Raw genomic sequence first — 23,924 nt, forward strand, 5'->3', positions numbered from 1 at the left:
AGATTATACTTTTCTTTATCCTGTCAGTCTGTTCTGCTACTGAGTGGATAGCAGGCCGCACATCAGGAGGTGATGTGTAATAACATGATAGCAAGGAATAGACTGGGAGGAATGAGGGTGAACTAAAAAGCAGGTACTGAGAAGGGGAATTTACATTTTTCACAGCAAAGCAACAGCTGTTGTGTCATGAGTCTATACTTGTCCCAACTGCTTTGTTTGTGCACTGTGTTTCCCCCCATGCCATATCTGTCTCTGCATATCGTATGCTTTCTGGGCAAATTATTACCTTTCCCATGTATGGAAAGAAACACAACACCTTTTTGGCACTGGAGAAAGCTTCAAAATGAAAATTGTGATTAACTGATGATGGATATGGATTCATCTTTCAACTTTGCAAATTATTTACTATGAATCAGAGTCATGAAATCCTTTGGGTCGTGTTTTTTTTCTCTGAAAGAGTTACCATATAATGTTGATATGACTGAAATTCAGGGCTGGGAGGAAACTGGCCAAGAGTTTGAAGCTCTAAGCAGCAGCCCTGAAGCCAAATCGTCTAAAATCTCACAGGTTTGACATCTAAAACCAGATTTTTTTATTTTTTTTTTTAAATAAGAACAATAAACGTTGCAACAATACCTAATACTTATATACTGCTTATCAAGCAAGTTTTTTCCAAATGTCTTTTCCCAATTGAGTAATCAAAGTTAGATAGATTTACGAAGTTGTCAGATGAAGAATTTTTGAAAAGAAGATAAAATTTTTGTGACACTTTAAATTATTGTTCTATTTGTTTGAATGTTCAAGCAGCTACAGTTGTCTCTACTGCAGTTTGTTACCCACAAATGCAGAAGGAATGTTGTTTTAGTATTAAATAAAATAAGCTACACAATGATCATGACAACAGTAGTGGTAATACTTGGTTTCCTTGAGTGTACCAAGCCCATGAGCAGAGACAACAGTCATGTCTCAGTACAAGAAAGCCAAAGAAGCCGCAGCATGACTGCTACCTGTGTCTCTTCTAATGCTTTACATTGCACTCCAGTTTCCATGGAAACAATAATGATTCCATGCTAGTGATAACTTTAAACTTTTCCGGATACTTGATAGAAGACAGAGGTTAATAATTCAGCATAATAAATTGAAATCCCTTGGTGTTCAACACCCAAACTATTCTTCAATAAGATGATTGCAGGAGTTCATCAGATATGCTCAAATAGAAGTATTCACAGGAACAGATTCCCTATGTAGGATGAAAGGAAATACCTGAAAAATCCACCCAACACAAATTATCTCAAGGTGTGCAGAACTGATAAACTTATTTCATTACATTAAATAAGTATCACCATCAACAGACCGTGTAGCAGAAAAAATATTTATTTTCAAGATTGTTCCTGCAGTCTTTAAATAAATGTTAAAAGGTAACATTTGCCATGTACCTAATAATTGTCATCAGCAGAATCTCCTTTCCCTCCCATATATTAAATTTACTGACAAGATTTGATCCCTCAGTGAAATTGGAAAGATATTTTCCTTTATCTTGTAACATTTCCAGATAGGTGGAATCTGGATTGACTTCTGCCCAACTGTAACAGCCACGAATTTACAGAGCACCAGGTTGTGACTGTGACAGTTGTTCTGGCTCCAAGCTTGCCTATAAGATTTTAGAAGCTTCACATGAATGGGAGTAGCAGATTTATTCTGCAATAATTTTGCTGGCGCAAAGAAAAGCCTTTCCTATGGTCTATATATTGAGCCTCATTCACTATTTTGTTATCTCTTTCTAGCAGGCTCCCCACTGGTACTTTGTTTACAACTTTTCTACATGGAGTTCTGAGAGCTATGATGACTGTTATATCTAAAAGTGTATTCAACATTAGCAGATTTCCTTCACTGGCTGGGAATTAAAGTTCTGTCACTACAATCTGTATGTATCTATGCCAATTACACTTGAGATTTTCACACAGATTAGACATATATGCTAAGACTTAGCGTAAACACCAGATCTCTGAAGAAACAAAAGAAAAATTTCATAACATAAATTATTCACTGTTATGTATCATCCAAAACTGTGGATTAGTTATAGAGGAGGAGCCAAGATCAGTCACACAACTGGCAAACAAACAATAGCTATTCTACACTAATCCCAAATATTCCACACTTATACGTACAAAAAATTGTTACTGCACGGTAATCCGTGCCTCACTTGAACATTCACAAAACATTTGCTATATAGACCACAATTTTCAAAGAAGCCTGACAGGTACATGGTCTCCTGTTTTTCATTTGTAAGCAGTAGTTCACTCATACCATCCTCCAGAGGAAAAAAAAAAAAAAAAAGTTAAATGTGAAAAGCAGTGAAAGTCGTGGTGGATTTTATTCAATTACATCTTCACCATGAATTGCTTTTTTGACAGTACTGTCCACACAGTAGGTTTGAGCCAAGAGCTGTTTAATTTATCTACTCTTCACCTTAGTCTGCAAACTGGGAGATGTTAACTTCAGCAGAATATATGCTGAGCTGCAGTGATCTCTGTGTACCATTTGACTTTGGTGTGACCATGGTGACATAAACTGAATTTCAAAGACTGCAAATGTATTCACATAAAAACGTGCATATCTCCTTTGTGTATTCCAGAAGTACGAGAAGAAAACATTGGCTTACTCCCTACTAGTGAAATATTAGGAGTTTTAAACAATAAAAATAAAGACATCAACTGGACAACAATCCAGGAGACTGTCAGGTTTATGACAAGGGCAGACACTGATTCAAGGGAGCAAAAAATCTCTGCAGTGGAGGGAGAAGAGGTACAGAAATCACAGAATCACAAAATTTCAGGGATTGGAAGGGACTTCAGAACCTCAATGTACATCAAGCGTCCAACCATCGAGCACAATCCCCCTGATAAAGCATGTACCCTGCAATGGGTCACACAGGTAGGTGTCCAGACAGATCTTGAATATCTCCATGGAAGAAGATTCCATAACTTCTCTGGGCAACCTGTTCCAGTGCTCCATCACACTTACTGTGCAGAAGTTCTTCTGAACATCTGTATGCAACTTTCTATGTTCAAGTTTTAGGCTATTACTCCTTGTCCCCTTGCTACACACCACTGGGATGAGCCTGGAGCCATTCCTTTGCCTTCCACCTCCCTTCAGTTATTTATAAATGTTTATCAGATCCTCTCTCAGACTTCTTTTATGAAAGCTGAACAGACCCAGGTTACTCAGCCTTTCCTCATATGGGAGATACTCCAGGACCTTTATTATTTCAGTAGCTCTCCACTGCATTCCTTCTAGGATATCCCTGTCTCTTTTGATCTGGGGACCCCAGAACTAGACACAGTAGCCTAAATGTAGTCTCACCAGGACAGAATAGAAGTGAAGGAGACTTTCCTTCAACCTGCTGGCCACTCTCTTTTTTATGTACCCCAGGACACCATTGTCCTTCTTGGCCACGAGAACATATGACTGGCTTGTGGTAAATCTGTTGTCCACCAGAACACCCAGGTCCTTCTCTGTAGAGCTCTTCTCCAGCAGATCTTTCCTTGTACTGATGCATATAGTTATTCTTCCTCAGGTGCAAGAGCCTACATATGCTCTCGTTGAACCTCATCAGATGCCCTTCCCAATTCTCCAATTTGTCCAGGTCTTGTTGAATGGTAGTACAGCCTTCAAGTGTGTCAGCCACTCCTCCCAGCTTTGTATCATAAGTAAACATGCTGAATGTGGACTCTAACCCTTCATCCAGGTCACTGATGAAGATCCTGAACAACACTGGACTCAGCACCAACCTCTGGAGAACACCAATAGCTACAGGCCTCCAACCAGACACTGCACTGCCTTCTTCCTTTTTTGTTCTACTACTCAGCTGTGCCTGCTTAGATGACTTCTATCCACCTATTGCTGTTGGGACTCACCTGCTAAGTTGCTTCATTCCGTGGACATAAAAGTGCTTGCAAGGTGCTGGAGCTGAGACATGAACAGATGGGAAGGAATGGCTGGAGCAACGACAGTGAAGGAACTTCGGCGTTTTCTTCATCCTGGGAGCAGAAAAATATCACAGTTTTCCCAGTTGTTAATAGCATATGTGATGGAGCATGTTATAAAAACAGAGCAGAAACTCCTACTTCATAATTTCTAGCAAGGCTCAAATATGACCAAGGCAAAGTGAACTTAATGGTCTCAAGAACAAAGTCTTTCTGTCATGCGTGGGGTACTGACATGATCTCAGGAAACCCTGACACGCTATGAAATGGCAAGTTCTCCTAGGACAGGCAGTATTTTTTAGGACTGTCCATCCAAACTTCAATTCCCCATCCCAACTCTGCATGTTGAAACTGGCAAGCAGCTAGGTAAAAGGAGGGCTGTGTTAAACTCCCACATTGAAGTTCCAAACCAAGAATGAAGACCATTCCAACTGCACTTCCATAGCATGAAAGAGGAATGCTGTTCAGGGAGGGAGCAAGGGTATTTCATTTGCTTTGTCCTGTAGACAATTATCACCATTAACAGCATTTATGAAGCTGTCCAAATAGTCAGGTAAGCAATAAACCAGAAACAATGCAAAGAAAGTTAAAAACTTCTTTGACATATGCAATTGGAGCAAGGCTGTTTTCTTAGAAGCCATGAGCCAGTGTGATTAAAAGTTCAACATTGACTAAGTATACCATGCAATACAACATCAGGGATTTCTGTGGGAGCTTTTCCATGGAGTCCTATAAATCTCTGAGCTGGAACGGATGCCTGGGGTGGGGTGTGAGCTAACCTCAGTGGCGTACGTCAGCTCCTCAGGAGCCCCAGCAAGCTCCCACCCCCTGCTTCACAGGGCTTTTATGGTTCACCAAAGGCCAAACCTCTCTTTCGTTACAGTCAGTGGGAATCTTGCCATTGCCTTACTTGAAACAAGGTTTGACATGAGCAGAGAAAACAATGGGAAAACAAGAGCCAAGTCCAGAGCTGTGGAGCCCATGGCAAGTTTCCATGGTTTTAAGTGGCCCCCAGTGCTGGTCTCCTAAAAAGTACTTTTCACTATACCTGCTTTTCATATGCAAAGCACAGATTTATACTCATAAACATAAATATACACATAAATATACAAAACCCGTAAGTATACATATGTATACATAATCATTTTTTGCTTTTTGTAGCTAGGATAAAATTTGTATGCTGTGTTCAGATTTCATGAAATTTAATTCCTATCTCAAATATAAAATCTTTATTATTGTTGCCTGTTTTAGGTGGAGCCTGTAATTTCCCAACTGCTATGCCTGCTTCAGAGAGTCTGTGCTTGAAAAGACAAAAAAAAAAAAATAAAAAAAAAATGGAGGTCAGGGAGAGCAAAGGAGGGACTGAGATAAAAGAGATACAAATACATAGGAACACTGGTTTTTGCCAAGTGTTCCTCAAATCTAAGATGTCAAATATTTAAGGTCTTATGACAGTTGCAATACTCAAGGTTTCCATAAAATTAAACAACTATTTTTAGTGAAATAATAATAGTAGAAAAACTGTTCAAGTTCTAATCTACTTTCTAGAATATTTAATGTACACACAGAGTGTGTATAGAACATATGCTTATGTATCTATGTTGCTAAAGAGTAAAGCTAAACTATAGTGGCATTAAGACCTCCTAGTTCAATTTCAAATCAATGTGAGACCTGAGCTAATGATCACAAAATCATCACATTATTAAGAAAGTGGAATGTGAAAATAAGGCTTTATAGAGAGAGCAAAAGTAATGGAGAGTTATACTTTCATAATGGCTTTCTTATACTTGAATGGAAACTAAAAGAGAAACAGGAATCTTATTTACACTCAGGTTAGGAATTCAAATTGAGATTAGGGAAAAATGCACCTGTACACTTTATGTGAAAATGCACATATATAGCTTGTCATCATCTCTTGAGCAGTGCCTGAGGATGGTCTCCGTGTGGCTTATAATCTTTAAATGTGGCTCCAGTACAAGCCAGCATCACCCTGTGGAATGAATACAGCTCCAAAAGTCTGGGTGTATGTGGGAGTTTAATGCCATGCGAGTTGCTCCTGGGCTGCACCCATCCATGTGACAGCATTATGGACACACGGTGGGATGGTGCATGCTCCCAGCTATCTCCTGCCCACTGCCATGGTTTGAGTAATGTAGACAGTTCACATTAATGTTTTCTTCCTGTATTAGGTAAAGCTGCCTGAAACCCCTTGGCACATTAACTGCTTCCAAAAGTATGGCTTTGTGGTATGAATATTATGGCAACCTCCATGCACCTACCCTATATATAGTTCTCTGGCATCGCTTCCTACCTTACCTTGAAATTTCATTGTTTGTTTGAACATTTATTATAATCTGAAGCCAGGTTGGAGATCCTGCCAGACCTCTCTACAACAGAATTGTCTGTTTTGGACCTGAGGTCATGGAACTATTTGCACTTACAACAACTGGTTGCTACAGGCTGTTTTGCAACACTGTGAGACATGCCAAATCAGTTTTGGTTTTGTTTTATTTAATCTTATTTTCTTCATTCTGCCCTTAATTTCTTTCTTCAGTCCTTCCCTACTTCTTCCAGAGAACAGTAAGTCTTTGGGAAGGTTAAAAATGAGATTTCAAACTCCAACTTTCACAAGTTATGAAGAAGTCCTTCTTATGCCTAGAGTCATTCACAGATAGTCTATATTTTCTTTGATCTCGGAGTTTATCTCAGGACTAATATGTTGATATTCAGCCTTCATAGCTGAATACAGAACATTGAGCTCACTTTTCTGCGCAGTACCATAGAAGTTCTAACTCATGTGTCTTTGGGGGGCAAGTTCCATCTTTAACTTAGGTCTAATTTTTGCCCCCTGTTCATTTAGTTATTACAGACAAAGTCTAGGAACACTGGCATTTTAGGGGAGAGGAAAATGTTAGAGAATTCCTCCATGCTCAGAATGCTACTAGGAGCAGTGAGTACTTGTGTGCTGTTTGTTCTTCAGGGTGTTTTCCAACAGTAGTGTATGGGAAGACAGTACTTGTGGGGCATGACATTTCAAGTGATGGAAAAGAGAAAACAAATTCTTTAGAGATGAATCATATTATCTGGGAAAAAAACCTAATATCCAATTTACACGAACTGCATTCATAAATCTGAATTACATACTGTAAAAGGAGACACTCATCCAGTATGATTTGGTAGAAATGGATAAATGAGCAGCTTCCCACTTGGGAACCTGGAAGAAAAGAAATGGTGCATTTGTTGCTTATGAGTAGTTTCATTTTTTGTCACAGAAATGAACACAAGACCTTTATCTCGATGACTGTCTTAGAGTACATTGCTGAAGGGGTCAGCTAATGACACAGACATTGCTCACGCAAGGATTCCCATTGAAGACAAATGTTGGATCTGATAAAAACTGTGCCCTAGCTGCTCAAGGCATTGTACCTGTCAAGTAATTCTAAAAGCATACATAATCAGAAAGGTTTGTGCTTGCAGAGCACAAATTAGGAGAAGCCATAGTGCTGGAAAGGGCAAGTATCCTTTTCTGCTCCTTTCCTCTTACAGTAAAATGTAAATCACTAATCATACCCCATTACAAGAAAATGTAGTAATTAAATCAGCCTTATCAGCCTTTTTTTTTTTTTTTTCCCCATTTGCATTGAGCCGTAAATCTCACATATCCCATTATTCTATATAGCAGAATACCATTTTAAATATCAGTAAATATATCAAGGCATTCATAGAGATTTCCTGAAGCTTACATGGGACCCACTCATCCCGTATCACCTCCCTGTATGCTTTTTTCAGGAACATAACAATTTACTCCATAAGAGCAAATTTATCCTGAATCAGCATCCATGTGTTTTGTCTCAAACAAAAAGTGTTTCCATATAATCCCTGACACCTTCAGTTTGTCCAAGGGATTCCTTACTTTTTATACCTCTAAAATTCTTCAGTACTGCTATTAACTACTGGGGGAACACCAAGGTTTGAATAGGGAGAGTCTATCACCACAGCACCATTTAGGTATTCTCAAGGGTTTATGCTCTGATCCTCCAGACTCATACTCTGAGTTTGGAGCATTTAATGCTGTTGAGGTTCCTATTGTAACCGTATCTAACCAAGTATTCAGCTTTCTATTAAATCAGTGAGATGTTATAAGCCCAAACAGGAGTTGGAAACCTAAATTCCTGCCTGGATCTGAGCCACATACCTTCTCATGTAGCAGTGATTAATACGGCCAACATTTGTCTTCACCAGACAGCATCAGCACATAGCACTTTTCTGAATGGTGCCTTAAAACAACAATAGCTCTCAGCATTTTCTCTACATCATATTTCCTTTGTTGGTAACCAGCTTATTTTTAAGGCAAAAAGATATGAAAATATGAAGTCTTTTTTTTTTTTTTTTTTCCTATGCAAGCATATAGAAGAATCAGAATGATTTAGAACGCAACAAGAAGAAAGTCTGAAAATACTAAACAGTTTCTATATGGTTAAAAGTTGTACAGATAAAGATTCCTTAACTTTTGGAAAAAAAAAAAAAAAAAAAAAAAAGAATACTAAAACTGGATGTTATAGCCAGAAGTAGAATGGAAAAGCTGAATAGGAAATAAGAGGTGATCTATCATCATTACTCCCAGTAGAAGACTGAGGAGGTTATTAAGTGTTGGTAGCAAGTCATATGTTCAAACCAAATTTTTTTAACATGATGTGCTGTTAAACATTGGAAGCTCCTCCCATGAGACACTGTGGCATGTTTGAGGCCAAAACACAGTTGGAAATATGCCTAGAAGAGATGTAAAAACATGCTGGTGGCCCAGGCAGCCTCACAGCTGCCAGCCACTGGAAGTGGCATGTGTGCCAGGGAGGTATCACTGCCTCTCTGCTCCACCTGGATTCTCTTCCAAAAGCATCCACTGTTGACACGGATTGAGTCAGAGAATTGGGCTATGAAGACATTTTTGATGTGGTGTATTCATTCTCTTGTTCTCATATTATATATATCTGAAAATGACAAAAAAAAAAAACCAAAAAAAACCCCAACAATTGGAAACATCCTAATTTCATCATAAAGTGAAATTCTGTCTATTAGTTGTTTATCCGTGTCCCTCTTTCTTTGACAGTATCCTCTAACCTATCACCATCATTTATTTCTCCAACAGACTTAAGTGTTCGTTTTCAGAGTTCTAATATTTGTGCAAAACATCTGCCCTTTTCTTTATGAATAGGTCATTAATGTTTACAAAAAACAAATGGAAAAGACTTCTTTCCAAGGGCCAAATCTGCCTACTTTCTCATTTCTGAGGCACAAAACTATGAGTGGTCTGTTGTGGAAAACAGCTTAAACAGGCTTTGAAAATGCAAATGAAATAGAGTAAATTTGTCCCTTATTTGTTGATAGGGATGGAGGAACAACACAAATTTGAGATTTTAAAAACTAAAAGGGATGTGTGAATATTTTTATGGCCAGGGCAGCTTCCAGAGGGAAATTGGAGCCAAAGAGGAATTTTCAAACATAATATAACTAAATCAAGGAAACAAAAAAGTTCCTTTTCACTTACACAGAAGCCTTGTTGAAAGAGAAATACTTGTGGGACATGAGGAATGAAAAATGTCAGCATGCAACTGCCCAAGCTTGCCCGATTTGTAGCTCCCACCTCATGGCAATTGCTAAGAGTGTTGTAAAAGAGCTTCTTTGTCTCTGGAGAAAGTATTGCTTTCAAAGACAAGAAAAATCCACAAGCAACCTCTCACTTTGACACACAGGTCATGACATTAAAAGAATAATGTGAAGAATCACAAACCACCGGTTTCAGTTAGGAAAGCAAATGGCATAGTAGGAGGGAAGGAGTGCTATTTAAGTTATGATCTGCTAACACTCTGTTTACATATATCTAGTTCCTTCCTAAAAACAACAGGCACCTAGTAAAGTCCTGCAGAATGACCCAAAAGAGACAAAACTCACTTTAGCTGGGTCAAATGTGTCAACAGTTTGCAAAGCGGGAGGCTGTAACAGTATAACGTTTAAAAAGAGAGGATTATTTTTATTTTGCCATTCCCACTAAGGTTTGTAAAAGCAACATTTTACTGCAGAAGGGAGATGCCAGCATCATAAGGCAGTGCTGCGGTGATCCAGACACTGGAATGAGCACATTTCCTGGCGGGTGCTTTGGTAAAATGGAGATCGTGGTGTGAAGCAGCCAAGGGGAAGGGGGAGAGGGGCACGGTGGCATGGTGCCAGTGGGGCTGGCATATGGTCCCACCTCTGACACAGAAAGAGTTGACAGGTTTATGAATTTCAGCATTTTGCCAGAATCAACCTCAGCAACTGGTTTTGCTGGAAATGCTTTGAAAAACTCTGCTCCGGCAAGCTGAAACAATGCGATATTTCCTTACTCGGAGCCAAGAGGTGGCAAGCCTTTCTCCGTAGGCACACTTTTTAACAAAATGTTATGAGCAGAGTCCCTTTCCTCTACTGATGCTGGAGGTGGTAGCGATAACACCAGGGCTGTTCCCTCTCTGCCCAGTTTGGAAACTGGGAGGTGAAGAAGAGGAGGGGTCCTTCATCTAGCAGTGCTCTCTATGCAAACCAGAAGCAAGTTTGTAAGGACTGGGGGGATCTTTATTTTCTTTTTTTCTGAAGTCCTTGGAAGTCTGAATCTCTTAGCTGAGATTATGGACCATCTCTACTCTGATGAGCAAATGTACAGGTGTAGCTTTAGAGTCATGTGTTCCTAACTGTATTTCTATCTGGAACTCCCCTATCTGCTCTGCAGTGGGTCTGGAAAATCTGCTTGCTTGCCCAAATAACCACAACAAAACAAAGCAAGAAGATATCTTCTTAGAACCAAGGAATGGGGTATTTCCAGAGCAGAAACCCCCAAATGTAGTCAGGCTACGAGGTTTTTGTAAACTCTCAAGTTCTGACAAGAAAAGCAGAAAGGATGGTGTTGCCTGAAAATTTGCCAGAGGGAATAGTTCAAAAGCAGCCCTTCTTAGATATTTTTGGAGTAGAAGTAACATATAACACTGAAAAATCTCAATGCTTTTATTATTATTATTAATATTGTTGTTGTTTCTGTTTAGATTTGTAAGATAGGCATTCCCCTCCTGGCAGGCAGCTTGGAAATGACCATGATAACTTACTCTTAGTCCTGTGCCCTTTGAGAGGCATAGTCTAAAGACTCCATTTAGCAAACTCATCAGAGCTCCCAGAGGTACCTTCACCCTATGGATATTTCTCTGTCTGAGCAGAGTTTCACAGTGGTGGAACTGAGCTACACTGGAAAAAAAATGTGCCCCTGTTCTTGACATCCACTCTAAAATTACTTGTAATGCAGACAGGCCACCTTTTCCAAGCTACAGGGTCTCTGGACACTACAAATTGATGGTAAAAGGAGTATATTTGATTAATCACTGATAAACTGGCTACCTAATTTATGTGACTGCTTCGACTGGAAATTAAATTCTCTGATTGAGAAACAGACACTGTCAGAGGTTTGGTAAATAGATACATTTGAAGGTTTGTGTTTATGGAATCCAGTTTTCATGCCAAAATAGGTATCTATGTGTTCCTGGAAGTACTGTCAGGAAGCCATAGATTAATGAATCTGTGGTAGAATGGATCTTTCCAAAGTTAATAAGGGATGAGATCACAAAACATCTGGAGAATGTTTTGATTCTTGGTGTCTTAAAAGAGAAAGAAGAAGGGGAAAGAAAGAGGAACTTAGTCACCCCTGCTTCAGAAAAGGGAAAGGATGAAAAATTTGGTGTCGATGTTTGAGGTAACAACAGGAAAGGACTCAAAAGTGAAATAGAAAAATCTTCCATTTGGCATCCTAAAAGTAGTACAAAACTCACATCACAGAACTTTGGGCATTTCGGGAGAAGGGACAGAAGTAAACAATAACCACAATAGTATCCAAGTATGTAACAAAAAACACAAACATTCTTAGAATGGATGGGAGTTTCCATCTTTGAACCATGGTGAATAAGTTGGCTCACTGAAGCTGCTCTCTGAGAAGTGTCTTCTCTTCCACTGGGCTCAGTCTTCCACACACAACTCAGATGTTGTGGTAAACAGACAAAGGGAAAATATAACATCTTACTATAAATTTCCAGTGAATAAGAGAAGAAGCAGTCAAAACTTTCTTACTAACCTTATAAAAGAGACAAGTTGATCTCACTTTTATGGTTCTGTATTTCTATGGAAAGCCAGATGGTAGCATGAAACAGATTCCCATCCTCCTCAAGGTAAATTCTTAAACTCAAGTATGACTTTAAAGAACTAAAGTGAGTTGGAGCTGGAAACCACAAACTCTTTTTTAATGTAGAGTTGATTTATTTTCTTAATGAGTACAGCAGTATGGTGTGGCCTGGCCATCCACACCTGACTTCTCTTCTCTGACTTGTTCACTGCTCATCTTCATATCTTCAGGTAACTGTCATCATCTCACAGCATTTCTGGTTTTCCACATGTATTTTAGTGTCAGGGTATTGGAAGACCAAAATGAGTCTGGCGGTACGTGGAGCTGGCTTCTTCTCCCCCTGAAGTGACTGGAGGCAGAGAGGCATTTCATATTGGATTCATTTGAGTTTTTCCAATCTGCCCCATTTATAATGATCATCAGAAACTGAAAGTAGTATCTTGCAGAAGGGGCCTTAATGGAGACTTTGATTTAAAGTTTATTTCATTTCTTGTGCAAGGAAAGAATTCAGTTTCATTATGTTAACTCCAGGCACTCTTACAGCTCACCCACTTGTCTCCATTGCCACTGGGTATTTATTGCGACCCGCTGGGAGCTTGTCGCCATCACAGATGTAGTCAGGGTTGTAGGTGCTTTAGAGGCCAGTCTCCCAATGGTTCCCATTTTCTATGCTTTTGTTCTCACTGCCGTGTGGTCTGGAAGACCCAGGCTCCTTTCAGATGAAACTGAATCCTATTCATGTTGTAAATGGGATGCAACTGAATCCTATAAATCAATGAGAGGAAAAAAAAGAAAAAGAAAAAGAAAATCAAAGAGAGGTTAACACACAGGGCTGTGAAGCACAGCAGCTGATCTGCAGCACACTGTTAACTACTGCCAAAGGGGCTGCTCACATCCGGCAAAGTGATGGGGCAGTCACCCTGACTCATAGTGCCCAAAATCACCCTAGCATAATTCCCACCGTTTTCTGGTCAGCACCCATAATTCAGTTGTGTTTGTAAACTCAAATAAACTACCAATGTTGACATAAACAGAATATCAGAATCTTTCAGCTGGCTGAAAAAAGTGGTGTTTGCTGGGGGTAAGGATGCAACGTTATTTATTTCCACTCTTAGCATGTTCCTTCTGAAGTTGCACCACTGTATCCAGTTCTATTTTCTGAAAACAGAGAACAATGAGAAAAAAACTTGCAAGAGCTCCGCCAGCTTCCATCTGCGAACAATTTGATACTTGCTTTTGGCGAATTTTGAAGTGTTCCAGTTTTAAACAGACGCTGCACCAGGATTCTCAGCAGCAATGCTGCAGTGTTGAAATAGTCACGGCACCAAACAGAACAAACATTTGAGTGGCTGCATTCATGGTACTTCTTTCATTGTATTCCTGCTCTGTAGGTTTTGGGGAATACAACGCTCAAAAAAACAGATACGAAAAAATAAAAATAAAAAAGATGATTTATTGTTTTGAATTAGTCAGTAGTCAGAAAAAAGAAATCCACCCCAATATGAGCTACAGAAGGACACATCAGCTATGCACAGCTGCATCGTGACAACCTCCTACGGGTCAGAATTCAGTCTACTGTGATAGAAATAACAATAAAAAATATTATTTTCATCTGCTGTTCGCTTTCTAATTTATGCTTTTGAAACAGTTTTATGTATGATGCAACGGTCCTTTTAATAGCTCTGTGTGGGTCTTCTTTAATTTCAAAGCACTGAATTTCTTTCTAGCTGCAAAAGAACACATAATTTCTATACACAAATCAAAAGCGATTTGTTATTCTGAGCAGGAGCTGAGGTTAGAGAAATGTCTTGAAGAAACCCTGTCTCCTAGCCCTGTGCTACATGTCTTCCAAGACTGGAGGTGTTGAATTACTTCCCTCATTTAATTAAGAACAAAAACAAACAAACAAACAACTTGTTCCAGCATCCAAGCAATCAACTATTCTCAACACCGATACAGATCTTATCCAAAGACAAGATATTTTAGAAGCAAGAGTGCACTGGCTAATGATATTCATACCTCAGTGAAGCTGTAAGTCTGCCTCCAGCCTGCTAGCAAAGCTGTTCCCAGTTACACTCTGTACTGCCACAGTGTCTGTCAGAGAAACACTCTAGTCGATTTGTATGAAAATGAACACAATGGTTTATTTTAATCCCACAGTCATCCAAATTTATTTGAAGAGTAACATTATTAGGAGGAGGATACATAGCAATGTGAGTTGGAAGAGCGCTGAGGCTCCGGAAGCATGCACCATAAATCAAGAATTTAATGATTTAAATCACAAACTTAAAGCAGCTGCCTCTGGGAAATGTCAGGAGAACAGGCTGTGCCATAGAGCCTGATGAAAATTAATTCAGTAAGCAAACAGTGTTATCTCATGGACTTTATGGGAATCATAAAAGTAAGGTGCTGAACTTTAGAATGGATTTTTATGTTCTTATGCTAAGAATGTTTCCTACAGGCCCCACTTCTTTTATTTAACAAATGGAATACAATCTTTTTGACCTGTGGCAGAAGGTAATCTGGGATTTTTTCTAACCACAATGATCAAGCTATGCCTTTCACCCACTGTCTTTGTATTTGTGTGAAAGGACACGACACTGGAGGTGCTATGCACCAATGCAACATCTAGCATTGCTCAGTGGAACTTCAGATCATTTTATGCAACTAAGATGAAGAGTAATCCTTTTGAAATTCTCCTTCTTATGCCATAGAAGTGGAGATGGTGCAAATCCATGCAAACTGGTACTGTCAGCCCTGGTCACCCCTGCCATACCCCTCTACTTCTCCCTTCATGTGCCAACACAAACACTGAATTGGCCACATGAGGAAGATTGTGTCAACAATCCCCACTGAAAACTTTTTTTATTTTTTTTATTTTTTTTTATTTTCCATCTTAATGTTAACCTGAGTCGGTTTCCTCCAGGGATAAAGCAGGAAAAAGTTGGTGGGGGCTCATAGGTATTTTAGCATCATGACTAAGTTACACTGACCTAGCATGACTATGATACTGAAAACTTAAGATTCAAAGTAGAGTGATATAACAGAAACAGAAACTCATATTTAGCTCTATACAATACATTGGTATAACATGCACATAAATACAACAAACAAACAAAACAAAATGGTAAAAAACAGCAAGAAATGAGTAAGCATACATTTTCCTACCAAACTTTTCAAGTTTAGTGGGAGCTGTACTTCTCTATCTCTCTCAAGTGTAATTAAGCATCAGCGAACTCCTGTTGCATAAAGATACTGTTACTAAACACAAGATGAATTCATTGCAGACTTGATTTCAAATAGGACAGTCTCTCAGGGCAAACTCTCCTGCACAAAATGGTAGCTGAGGATTCAGGCATCAGTTAAATCTTCCTGAAATTCTCCTTAAATCCTACCATACTGAAAAATAGAAGGTGAGATGCAAGGCAAGGCGGGAAGAGGAAAAGGGAAGGGGAAGGAAAAAGGGAAGGGAGAGAAGGGGAAGAGGGAAGCAGAGGGGAGGAGAAGGGGAAGAGGGCAGGGATGAGACACTGAAAAGCAGGTATATTGTGATTTTCTTTATTTATCACGTATTGGATGTTTGAGAAACCACAGAACTTTTGCCAGAAAATATTTATCTGATAATCCACTTTATTTTACTTGGATAATTGGTTAGTTTAATCCCTAAGCAAAATAAAACATGATGTTATCATTCCCAATTATTTGTGATTAAACAACTAACAAGTTTGCTTTACAATTAATTTGTATATTTATCCTGAGAATAAATTTTATCTCAAATCCCCTGAAATCAAAGGAGGCAATAATAAAAAGGAGTGTTTGGTTTAAAAGGATGTGATTATGCCCATTTGTTACAGCCTGTTTTGAGCCTGGTGTGAAGAATCAAGTTTTTAAGGCAGATGTCAGTAAGCCAGTCTGCATGCAGTCAGCTGGAATGTAGCTATTTGTTCACTACCTCTATTAAAACCTTCCTAAATACTGAACTATTGTTTCTTTAAGAACGTGTAAAGATGTTAGGATATGACAGTGAAAACTACAAATGTGAGAAATAAGGGCTAGGCTTGTCCACCTGCACACCCAGCTACAGCTGGGACCGAGACATGTGGGTTGGTGCTTACTTCCATTCCAGCAAAAGAAGGTGGTGCTGTGGGCAGTGCATCGGGCTGTGCCTAGACAATTCCTGTCTTGGCTGAAAAAAGTCTGAGTCACTTTAAACAAAAAGAGAAAGAAGAGAAGAGAAGAGAAGAGAAGAGAAGAGAAGAGAAGAGAAGAGAAGAGAAGAGAAGAGAAGAGAAGAGAAGAGAAGAGAAGAGAAGAGAAGAGAAGAGAAGAGAAGAGAAGAGAAGAGAAGAGAAGAGAAGAGAAGAGAAGAGAAGAGAAGAGAAGAGAAAACAGTTGGATGGGACCTACAAAGATCTAGTCCAACTGCCTGACAACTTCACTGCATCCAAATAATCTAAAAGGACCTAGAACTGAGCCCTGGGGAACACCACTGTTGATCATCTACCAGTCATATGTACCACAAGTAATAAATGAATCAAGTAACTTTTCATAAGTAGTGCATTTTAAGAATATTCCAGTTTCAACTGTATTTGTTATGAATGGTAAAAGCTTTATGGTTTTAAGCAGATTAAATTGATACTACTATTAAAGTAATAATGGACTGACTTTCCATCCAGCAAGTTTTCTCTTCATTCCATTCTCCATTCAACACTGCACATGGTATTTCTCATGCACACACCTGATTGCAGCTTTTAATATTACTGTTTTCTGTGCAAGGAATGAGCTGAACATTATAAAAGTTCCAAAGTCAACATAAAAAGCGATCTACAATTTAGAAAGCCTTGTTCCAACGGTGATTTATTTTTCTCTCTAAAGCTCTAGAGAAGAAAAAGGTTGTAGCTATTACCATTTACATTAATAAAACTGTTACATCTTATGTATTATTATACAACAATAACATAAGCTAATATATGTCAAGCCAAAAAAAAGTATTAGAGGTTAAATTACAGCCAGTAAAGCTTCCTAAAATGTCTTTAATGGCAATAGAAAATGTTTTAGTGAGCATTAATCATAAAAGCTTGTAGTCTACACTTGTATGATTCACTGCCATGCTATTGGATTTCCAAGGCCAAGCTAGTAAAACAAATTGCCTTTCTCCATTTTCTTGTTTATCTGAGATGTATGCTTCAGGGTTATTTAAAGAAAAAATTGGAGACAAGGAATTAAGTGCAGAGAAAACTAACATCTATGTATTTTCCTGGATACATATGTACGTGCACGTGCCTTCAAAAATCAAGCAGAAAGCAATGGCACTGTTATTAACATTTTCTTATACAATCCCACACTCTGATTGCAATCTTGTCAAACTTAAACCATTTGTTAATGTAATTTTTCTGTAGCAGTGATCTGCAGAAGCTCAGACTGAGTGGCTTTGGCAAAATTTCTGCAAAAAATCTCAGTAATTTTTCTGAGCTTGAGGCTGAGGATACAGACTTATACAAACCACAGACTGCATGGGCTGCACTTTCATGGCTAGGTGAAGTCAAAGCATCCAGCAGACATGTGATGGATAGTAGGGCAAACTGTATAAACTCAGCCAGATCCTCTTACAGAAAAGAGGAGCTGCATGAACTGTGATATCTTCAAATACTGAAGATGACAATGAAAAGAAGGGATTCTTTTTTCCATGCCAGCTGCACACAGATGGGAATCACACACTGAAGATTAAGTTAAATACTAGAAAAAATACTTTACTAGTAGTGATGGTAAAGGCATAGAGTGGGTTCTCCCAAGAAGCTGTGAAGTCCCATCTTCTGGAGGATTATAGGAAGGAATTACTTAAATATTATGTGTGAGTGATTCAGAATTGACTAGGTCTGCCCAGAGAAGCATTATGAAGTAGGGGATCTCCCATGGTCCTTTCCAGATCTATTTTCCTATACTAAATTAATCTTGAGTTTACTAAAGATGTCTCTCTGGCATGACTGAATTTAACCTCATGGTTTCTTGTTCTTGGCACCGGGAAAACTTACTGACAGCTGTAAGAAGTGCGAAGATACTGAAGTACTCTTTTCATCTTCAGTTACAGCTGTCAAATATTACAACTGCATGGTTACTATTAACAGATTAGAATCAGCAGCATTCCCTGTCTGAATGTTAGCTGCACATGAAGATAGAAAGTGAGATCAGGACCTCAACACGTGAGATGCAGCACATAGACCTAAAGGAAAGCTAAGTTCTTCATGAGAACTTTTCTGTCTAATTACAGAAGAATGAAGAAAGAATAAACATCTTCAGCAGGGTCACTTGGTTAATGTGTGGCAGATGAGTAAGGCTAAGCTGTCATATAAAGAGATACAAAGGGTATTTAACAGCAGCTGGAGCGATGATGACTCATGTTACTACCAAAGCTGACAGGGAGAGAAAAACTTTTCTTTTGCTTACCCTGAAGGTTGTCTGTAAGATTTTTGTTGCTAAGGCTGCTAAAACTTCTGAGTTTCGTGCTCTTAATACCTGAAGTGTAGGTCTTGTTCTTTCTGAAAGGAAAATATAGAAATAGGGGTAACCGTATTCCAGGATCACAGAGGTGTGCTAACAGAGAGAGCAGGCAGCAGAGACTGTTTGATAGGATAGATCACATTTGTACAACATATAGTTTGGTACGTCCTCTGCTTTTAGCATTCCTGTGAAATGTCAATGAAAGGAGAAAGGAGAAAGAGCCCTGAGATCTTGTTCCAAAGGTATGGTCAGCTCTACTTCAGCCCTTTCCTTTCACTTTTTAGCTTGAATACATCAGCACATGCATTACAAAATGAACAGAAATGCTGCACTTTTAGTAAACTTGTTTTTATTGTTATTTAAAAAAAAATAAATCAATGAATTGTTTAGTTATAACAAAGGCAGTGAGGCACTGGAACAGGTGTGCCCAGGGAGGCAGTGGATGCCCCATCCTTGGAGATATTCAAGGTCAGGAAGGATGGGGCTCTGAGCAGCCTGGTTTAGCTGTAGGTAACCCTGTTCATTGAAGGAGTGGGGCTAGATGGCCTTTAGAGATCTCTTCCAACTCTATTAATTCTAAGTGAAAAATTTATCCTTACTGCTCTGCACAGGGAACAGGAAGTAGAATTTAGATCTGTTGAACTGATAATACTGTCTTTAGCTCCATTGGTCATGGAATGCAGTCCTCAGAAGCTGAGAGTCAAAAACTGCCCACAACTGCAGGAAAGGCACTAATCCTTCTGTTCAAGGTGTGTTGCAATGTGAATAATGCAGAGCTATCACTGCAAAGAACAGGAGGAAGGACTGTGTTTCTCACTTGGGCTGGTCCTCCCAGCAATATAGGTGAAAATCTTAGCCTCTCAGGTTACCTGATAGACCTTTAAATTAATACAGATAGATCTGAGGCCTTTTTGAAGTTTTTACTGACCATACACCATCTTTGCAGAAGTAATGTGTGTTCTGAATTACACCAGCTCTCAGGCAGTACTTTTGTCCATGCCTTCACCAGAATTTCTTCCTGTGACAAAGACGGCTTCATCAGGCTTTCCCTTTCACCTTGGTATTCGATCCTCTCCCAGAGATGGGCTCTTCATCCTTCTTCCAATTGCTCCATCAACACAGCCCATCAAAACATTTATTTGGCCATTCAGTGAATCAGGTTCAGGAACTGACCAGTTGAAAAACAAAACAAAACCTGCTGGCTTACTATTCTCCAGAACAATTCCCCAGCTAGTTCATGGAGCAGTGCACAGATTAACACAAGAACATCTGTACTGGATCTGAGCACAGGTCTGTTTGCTCTCTGTCCTGCCCCCAGCAGCAGTGCAGAAGAGCAGATGTTATCCTAGGAAGGATGTAAGGACAGGGCAAGCACACAGAACTCATCCCAGGAATGCATTCCCAGCCTCCTGTGACTTGTGACTCAGGGATATTTTGAGTCAGTTAGTTCATTTTAATTTAACAGTCCTAGCTGGATTTTTTCTTTTCCACAGAAAATTTTGCAGCTCCACAATGCAATGTTCTACAACCCAACTATGCACTGTCAATGAAGTACCTCTTTTGGTTTGTTTTGAAAGTAGTACCCCATAGTTTAATTTCACATCCTTTGGTTTTCAACCTAGAAGAAAAGAGCCATTTGTCCCATTCACCTTCTTGTTATACTGCCTATTTCATAAGCCACTGTTGTATCTCCCTCATCCAGCTCTTTTCCAACCTAATAGGATCTTAAAATATCCTTGTGGGAGCCACTTCATCTCAAGAGTCCAGCAAAGACAGCCATGCAGGCATCATTGTGTGCAACTGGAGATCCTGGTTGCTAAAACTGGCCCTTCTGAAGAAAGAAACCTTCATGAAATTAAGCCTTTCGTTACATAAGAAATGTGTGTCTGCATAGGCAGCCTTGTCTGCTGAACCTGGCAGACCTTTAATTCTCCATTCTCCCTCCTACTTCCTTTACCACTGCTTGCCAATGTCTCAAGCAGCTCTCCAGTTTTGTAAGTAAATAAGAAAGCCAAATGAATAATTTAATACATCTCCTTTCCTTCTGCCATTGCTCAATCCCAAATTGTCTTCTCTTTTCCCATTTTATATCTGAACATATTTTTTCTTTCCCCCCTGCTCTACTGCAAATATTTTTTGAAGATTCAGTTACAGTTGGTTGAAACTTTTACTGAAATTCATGTTCACTGTTTCTTTTTGCTACTCTAAATATGAAAGCTCTTTTACCTTCTTTTGGCTTGTTTTCAGCAGGATGTCCCAGTGCTTCTCATTTCTCAACTGTTTATATTTCCCCAAAGCCTCAAAGCAACTCTTTATATCCCTATCTAACTAACTTGCCCTTTGTCACGCTTTCCCTCTGCTTACAATAGGCCTTAGTTTGCAGGCTCTTGCCAAATATGCTTTTTAGAAATTTCTTCCCGTCCCTCATCTTAGGGAGTCCCAATCAAAATCTTGCTTCTCATTATGAGCTATCTTAAAACCATCTTCCCAGTATCAAGATGCTTGTGTTGTCTCCAGAAATTCCCCAGTCAAACATCCCAAACCCAGGAGACAGCCAGGACATCTGCCTTCTTTTTCATGCAATAATAAGCTCATATAATCATTAAGGTTGGGAAGATCTCTAAGTCCAATCACTAACTCTTCCCTATCATGCCTGCTGAACCGTGTCCCTCAGTGCAACATCTACACGTTTGTTGAGCATCTCTACGGACAGTGACTCCACCACTTCCCTGGGCAGCCTGTGCCAATAAGATCCAAAACACAAAAGCTACAGGCTGAATTCAGAAGTTCCAAAAGGGTACCATTTCAGAACTCTCATCTTACATGAACACCAGACTGGGAACAACCATACACACGTGGCTATGCATCAGGAACAGGCATTCACACATAGGATCCCACAGCTGCCCTGTGTACCTGTGGGATTGCGGAAATGATGCTGTCACTCAATGGAAATATTTTCAGTAGAGCTCTTCTGGGTGCATCACCAAAAGTGTCAAGGCTGACAAGGATTATTTTAAATGCATATACTCTTCCTTGAGTAACCCAGAGTGCCTCTTAAAGTGACACTTCATAGTCTTCTAAAGGGATACCTGCATTATTCAGTCTGGAAGCTGGAGAAAAGAGGATGAAAAGTTCCTATAAATGTTTCTCTGAACAGCTCGAGTTCTACTTTATTCCATTTTACCAGACAACTCATGGAATTATGCATAGAAATTTTCAGTTTCATGCATTCCCATTCTTAGCAGAGGAAAGAAGAGAGTAGAGAAGAATGCAGAGAGAAATTTGCTTAAAAAAAAAAAAAAAGTTTATGCATTTGTATTTTTAGGGGAAAAAAATCTCTTTTTTTTTTTTTTTTTTTTTTTTTAATCTCTGTTTTGGCACAGTTTGGAGCAAATTGTTGTGCAATTATAGGTATTATCACTGTGCACTGGGAGAGAGAATGAGCAACTTTACCTTTCCCCTCTTCAAAGGGCTGTGACTTCAGCTTGCCTGTAGGGCAGTTCCTTGCAAAGGACTGTCTTTTCCTTTATCCATGAAACACACATGGATATTACTTCATGATTCCATTCCAAACTGTGGGAAAGTGCAGCACCAAAGTAGGGCCAGAGGAGCCCCACATCAGCTTCCTTCCTTGGAAAGGACATCACTGACATCTCACCCCATCCTCCCCTCCGACACTGCCCACCAGCTCCCATCTTCACTCTTAATTTATTGCGAAGAGTGGGACCCGTGCTCAGTTTGTGCACAGAAAAGGGAGAATAAGGCTACTTGAAGTAGTTCAGATTCTTATGTCATATATGTCCTGCCTTGTTTCCTCTAAGGGTGTATAAATCCCACAGCCACCTGATCCACCCTGCAAACCTTTTGTTGCCCTTAACTTTCATTTAATGGTAAACCATAGCGCAGCCAACACTTACACTGTTTATATCTACAGATTCAGTTGCTGCCCTCCTTCACAGTCCCCAGAACCCCACTGTCAGAACAAGCACTGCAAGCTGAGCACTGAAAAATGGGAAACTCAAATTAGCAGTCATACAAAACGAGCTGCTTTCAGCTCCTTTCAAAGCTCTACAGCTCTTGTCTAAAAGCTTCTCTCGCCTTTGTCTTGTGCTGTCTTTAAAAGCCAAATGGATAAAAAAGATTAACTTGCTTCTGGCTGCACTGAGTAGATGTAGATTAACACAGCTGGACCTAACCCGGGGGAGCCCAACCTGGAAATGTATGTTAGCACAACCCCAGAAATGTACAAGCAAAAGTCATTTGTGTTGGTCTTTTTCAGGATGATCAGTTTGTGATTAACTCCTTTGTGCCAAGGCTGGGCTCTGTGGGATGCTGATGTGAGCAGGATGCTGATGGAGGAGCTCCCGTGGTGTCAGCCTCACCATGGCTCTCACTGGGACATTTGTTTCCTCTCTGTCTCCTCTGAGATCTTTTTGTTTCCACCTATAACGGTTACCACAAAACTAGTGGGCAGTGCAGTCCTCAAAGCCAGGAGCAGGGGGAAAAAAAGGGATTTCTTACTAGGAAGGTTTAGCACAATTGGCTCAGAGAAGTGTAAGAGGTGGGCAACATCCAGCATGGATGTGCAAATCCAAGTCATATGCAATTAAGCTCCACAATACATGCAAAAGAAATGTTTCTGAGTCACTGGTAGGGCTGTTTTCCTGCTTAGTCATTTGTCTTCAGGGTTGGAGATCTGTTTCCTCAGTACAAGCTCATAAATCTAAAGTGACCATGAGAAAATTGTAAAAAAAATAAGACAGAACAGTGTCTGCTTTGTCAGGGTGCTGTGAAATACAATGTGGAAGAGAGTAGAATTGTGAATGGTTCCAGGAGGTTCCAGATTTAGCAGACTGTTTTTAACAAGTAGATCGTGACCTTCTTACACATTAATAAAGAAAAGTAGAGTAGATACTGCAGCACTCACATTTTCTACTCTGAAGTGCTGCTGGAGGGCCTGCAGCAAATGGTAGGTGAACTGAAATCACAAAATAAATGCACAGATATTCCGGGGTTCACATATGAGTTCCAACCAGTTTATTATTAAGGTGCTTTATAAAGTTGGGTTTGGCTGTTTTCTTTTTACATGGCATTAATCCAGGACATTTTTACACATAGGAGTTTTGAAATCAGCCCCTAGGCTGCATGAAATATTTCTATGCAGCATAACTCTTTGGAGACAGTAAATTAGACCTGTGGAAATGTGTACACATAAATTTTAAAGAATACATGTTATCTCTGTCACTCCT

At 39.5% G+C, this 23,924-nt stretch overlaps 1 long non-coding RNA gene across 1 annotated transcript; it reads right to left on the minus strand.

Annotated features, from left to right (window-relative positions):
• Window positions 1–1,364: 1,364 nt before the first annotated feature.
• LOC146761698 (uncharacterized) lies at window positions 1,365–14,390 on the minus strand. The gene is made up of 4 exons (XR_014942458.1): window positions 14,197–14,390; window positions 12,130–12,942; window positions 7,131–7,200; window positions 1,365–4,040 (listed from the first exon to the last, which is right to left on the minus strand). It is a non-coding gene; the product is annotated as an uncharacterized LOC146761698 (long non-coding RNA).
• Window positions 14,391–23,924: the final 9,534 nt, after the last annotated feature.

Source organism: Coturnix japonica, chromosome 2 (genome assembly GCF_054131305.1).
Source record: "Coturnix japonica strain WE chromosome 2, WE-NBRP24, whole genome shotgun sequence".
Taxonomy (NCBI): domain Eukaryota; kingdom Metazoa; phylum Chordata; class Aves; order Galliformes; family Phasianidae; genus Coturnix; species Coturnix japonica.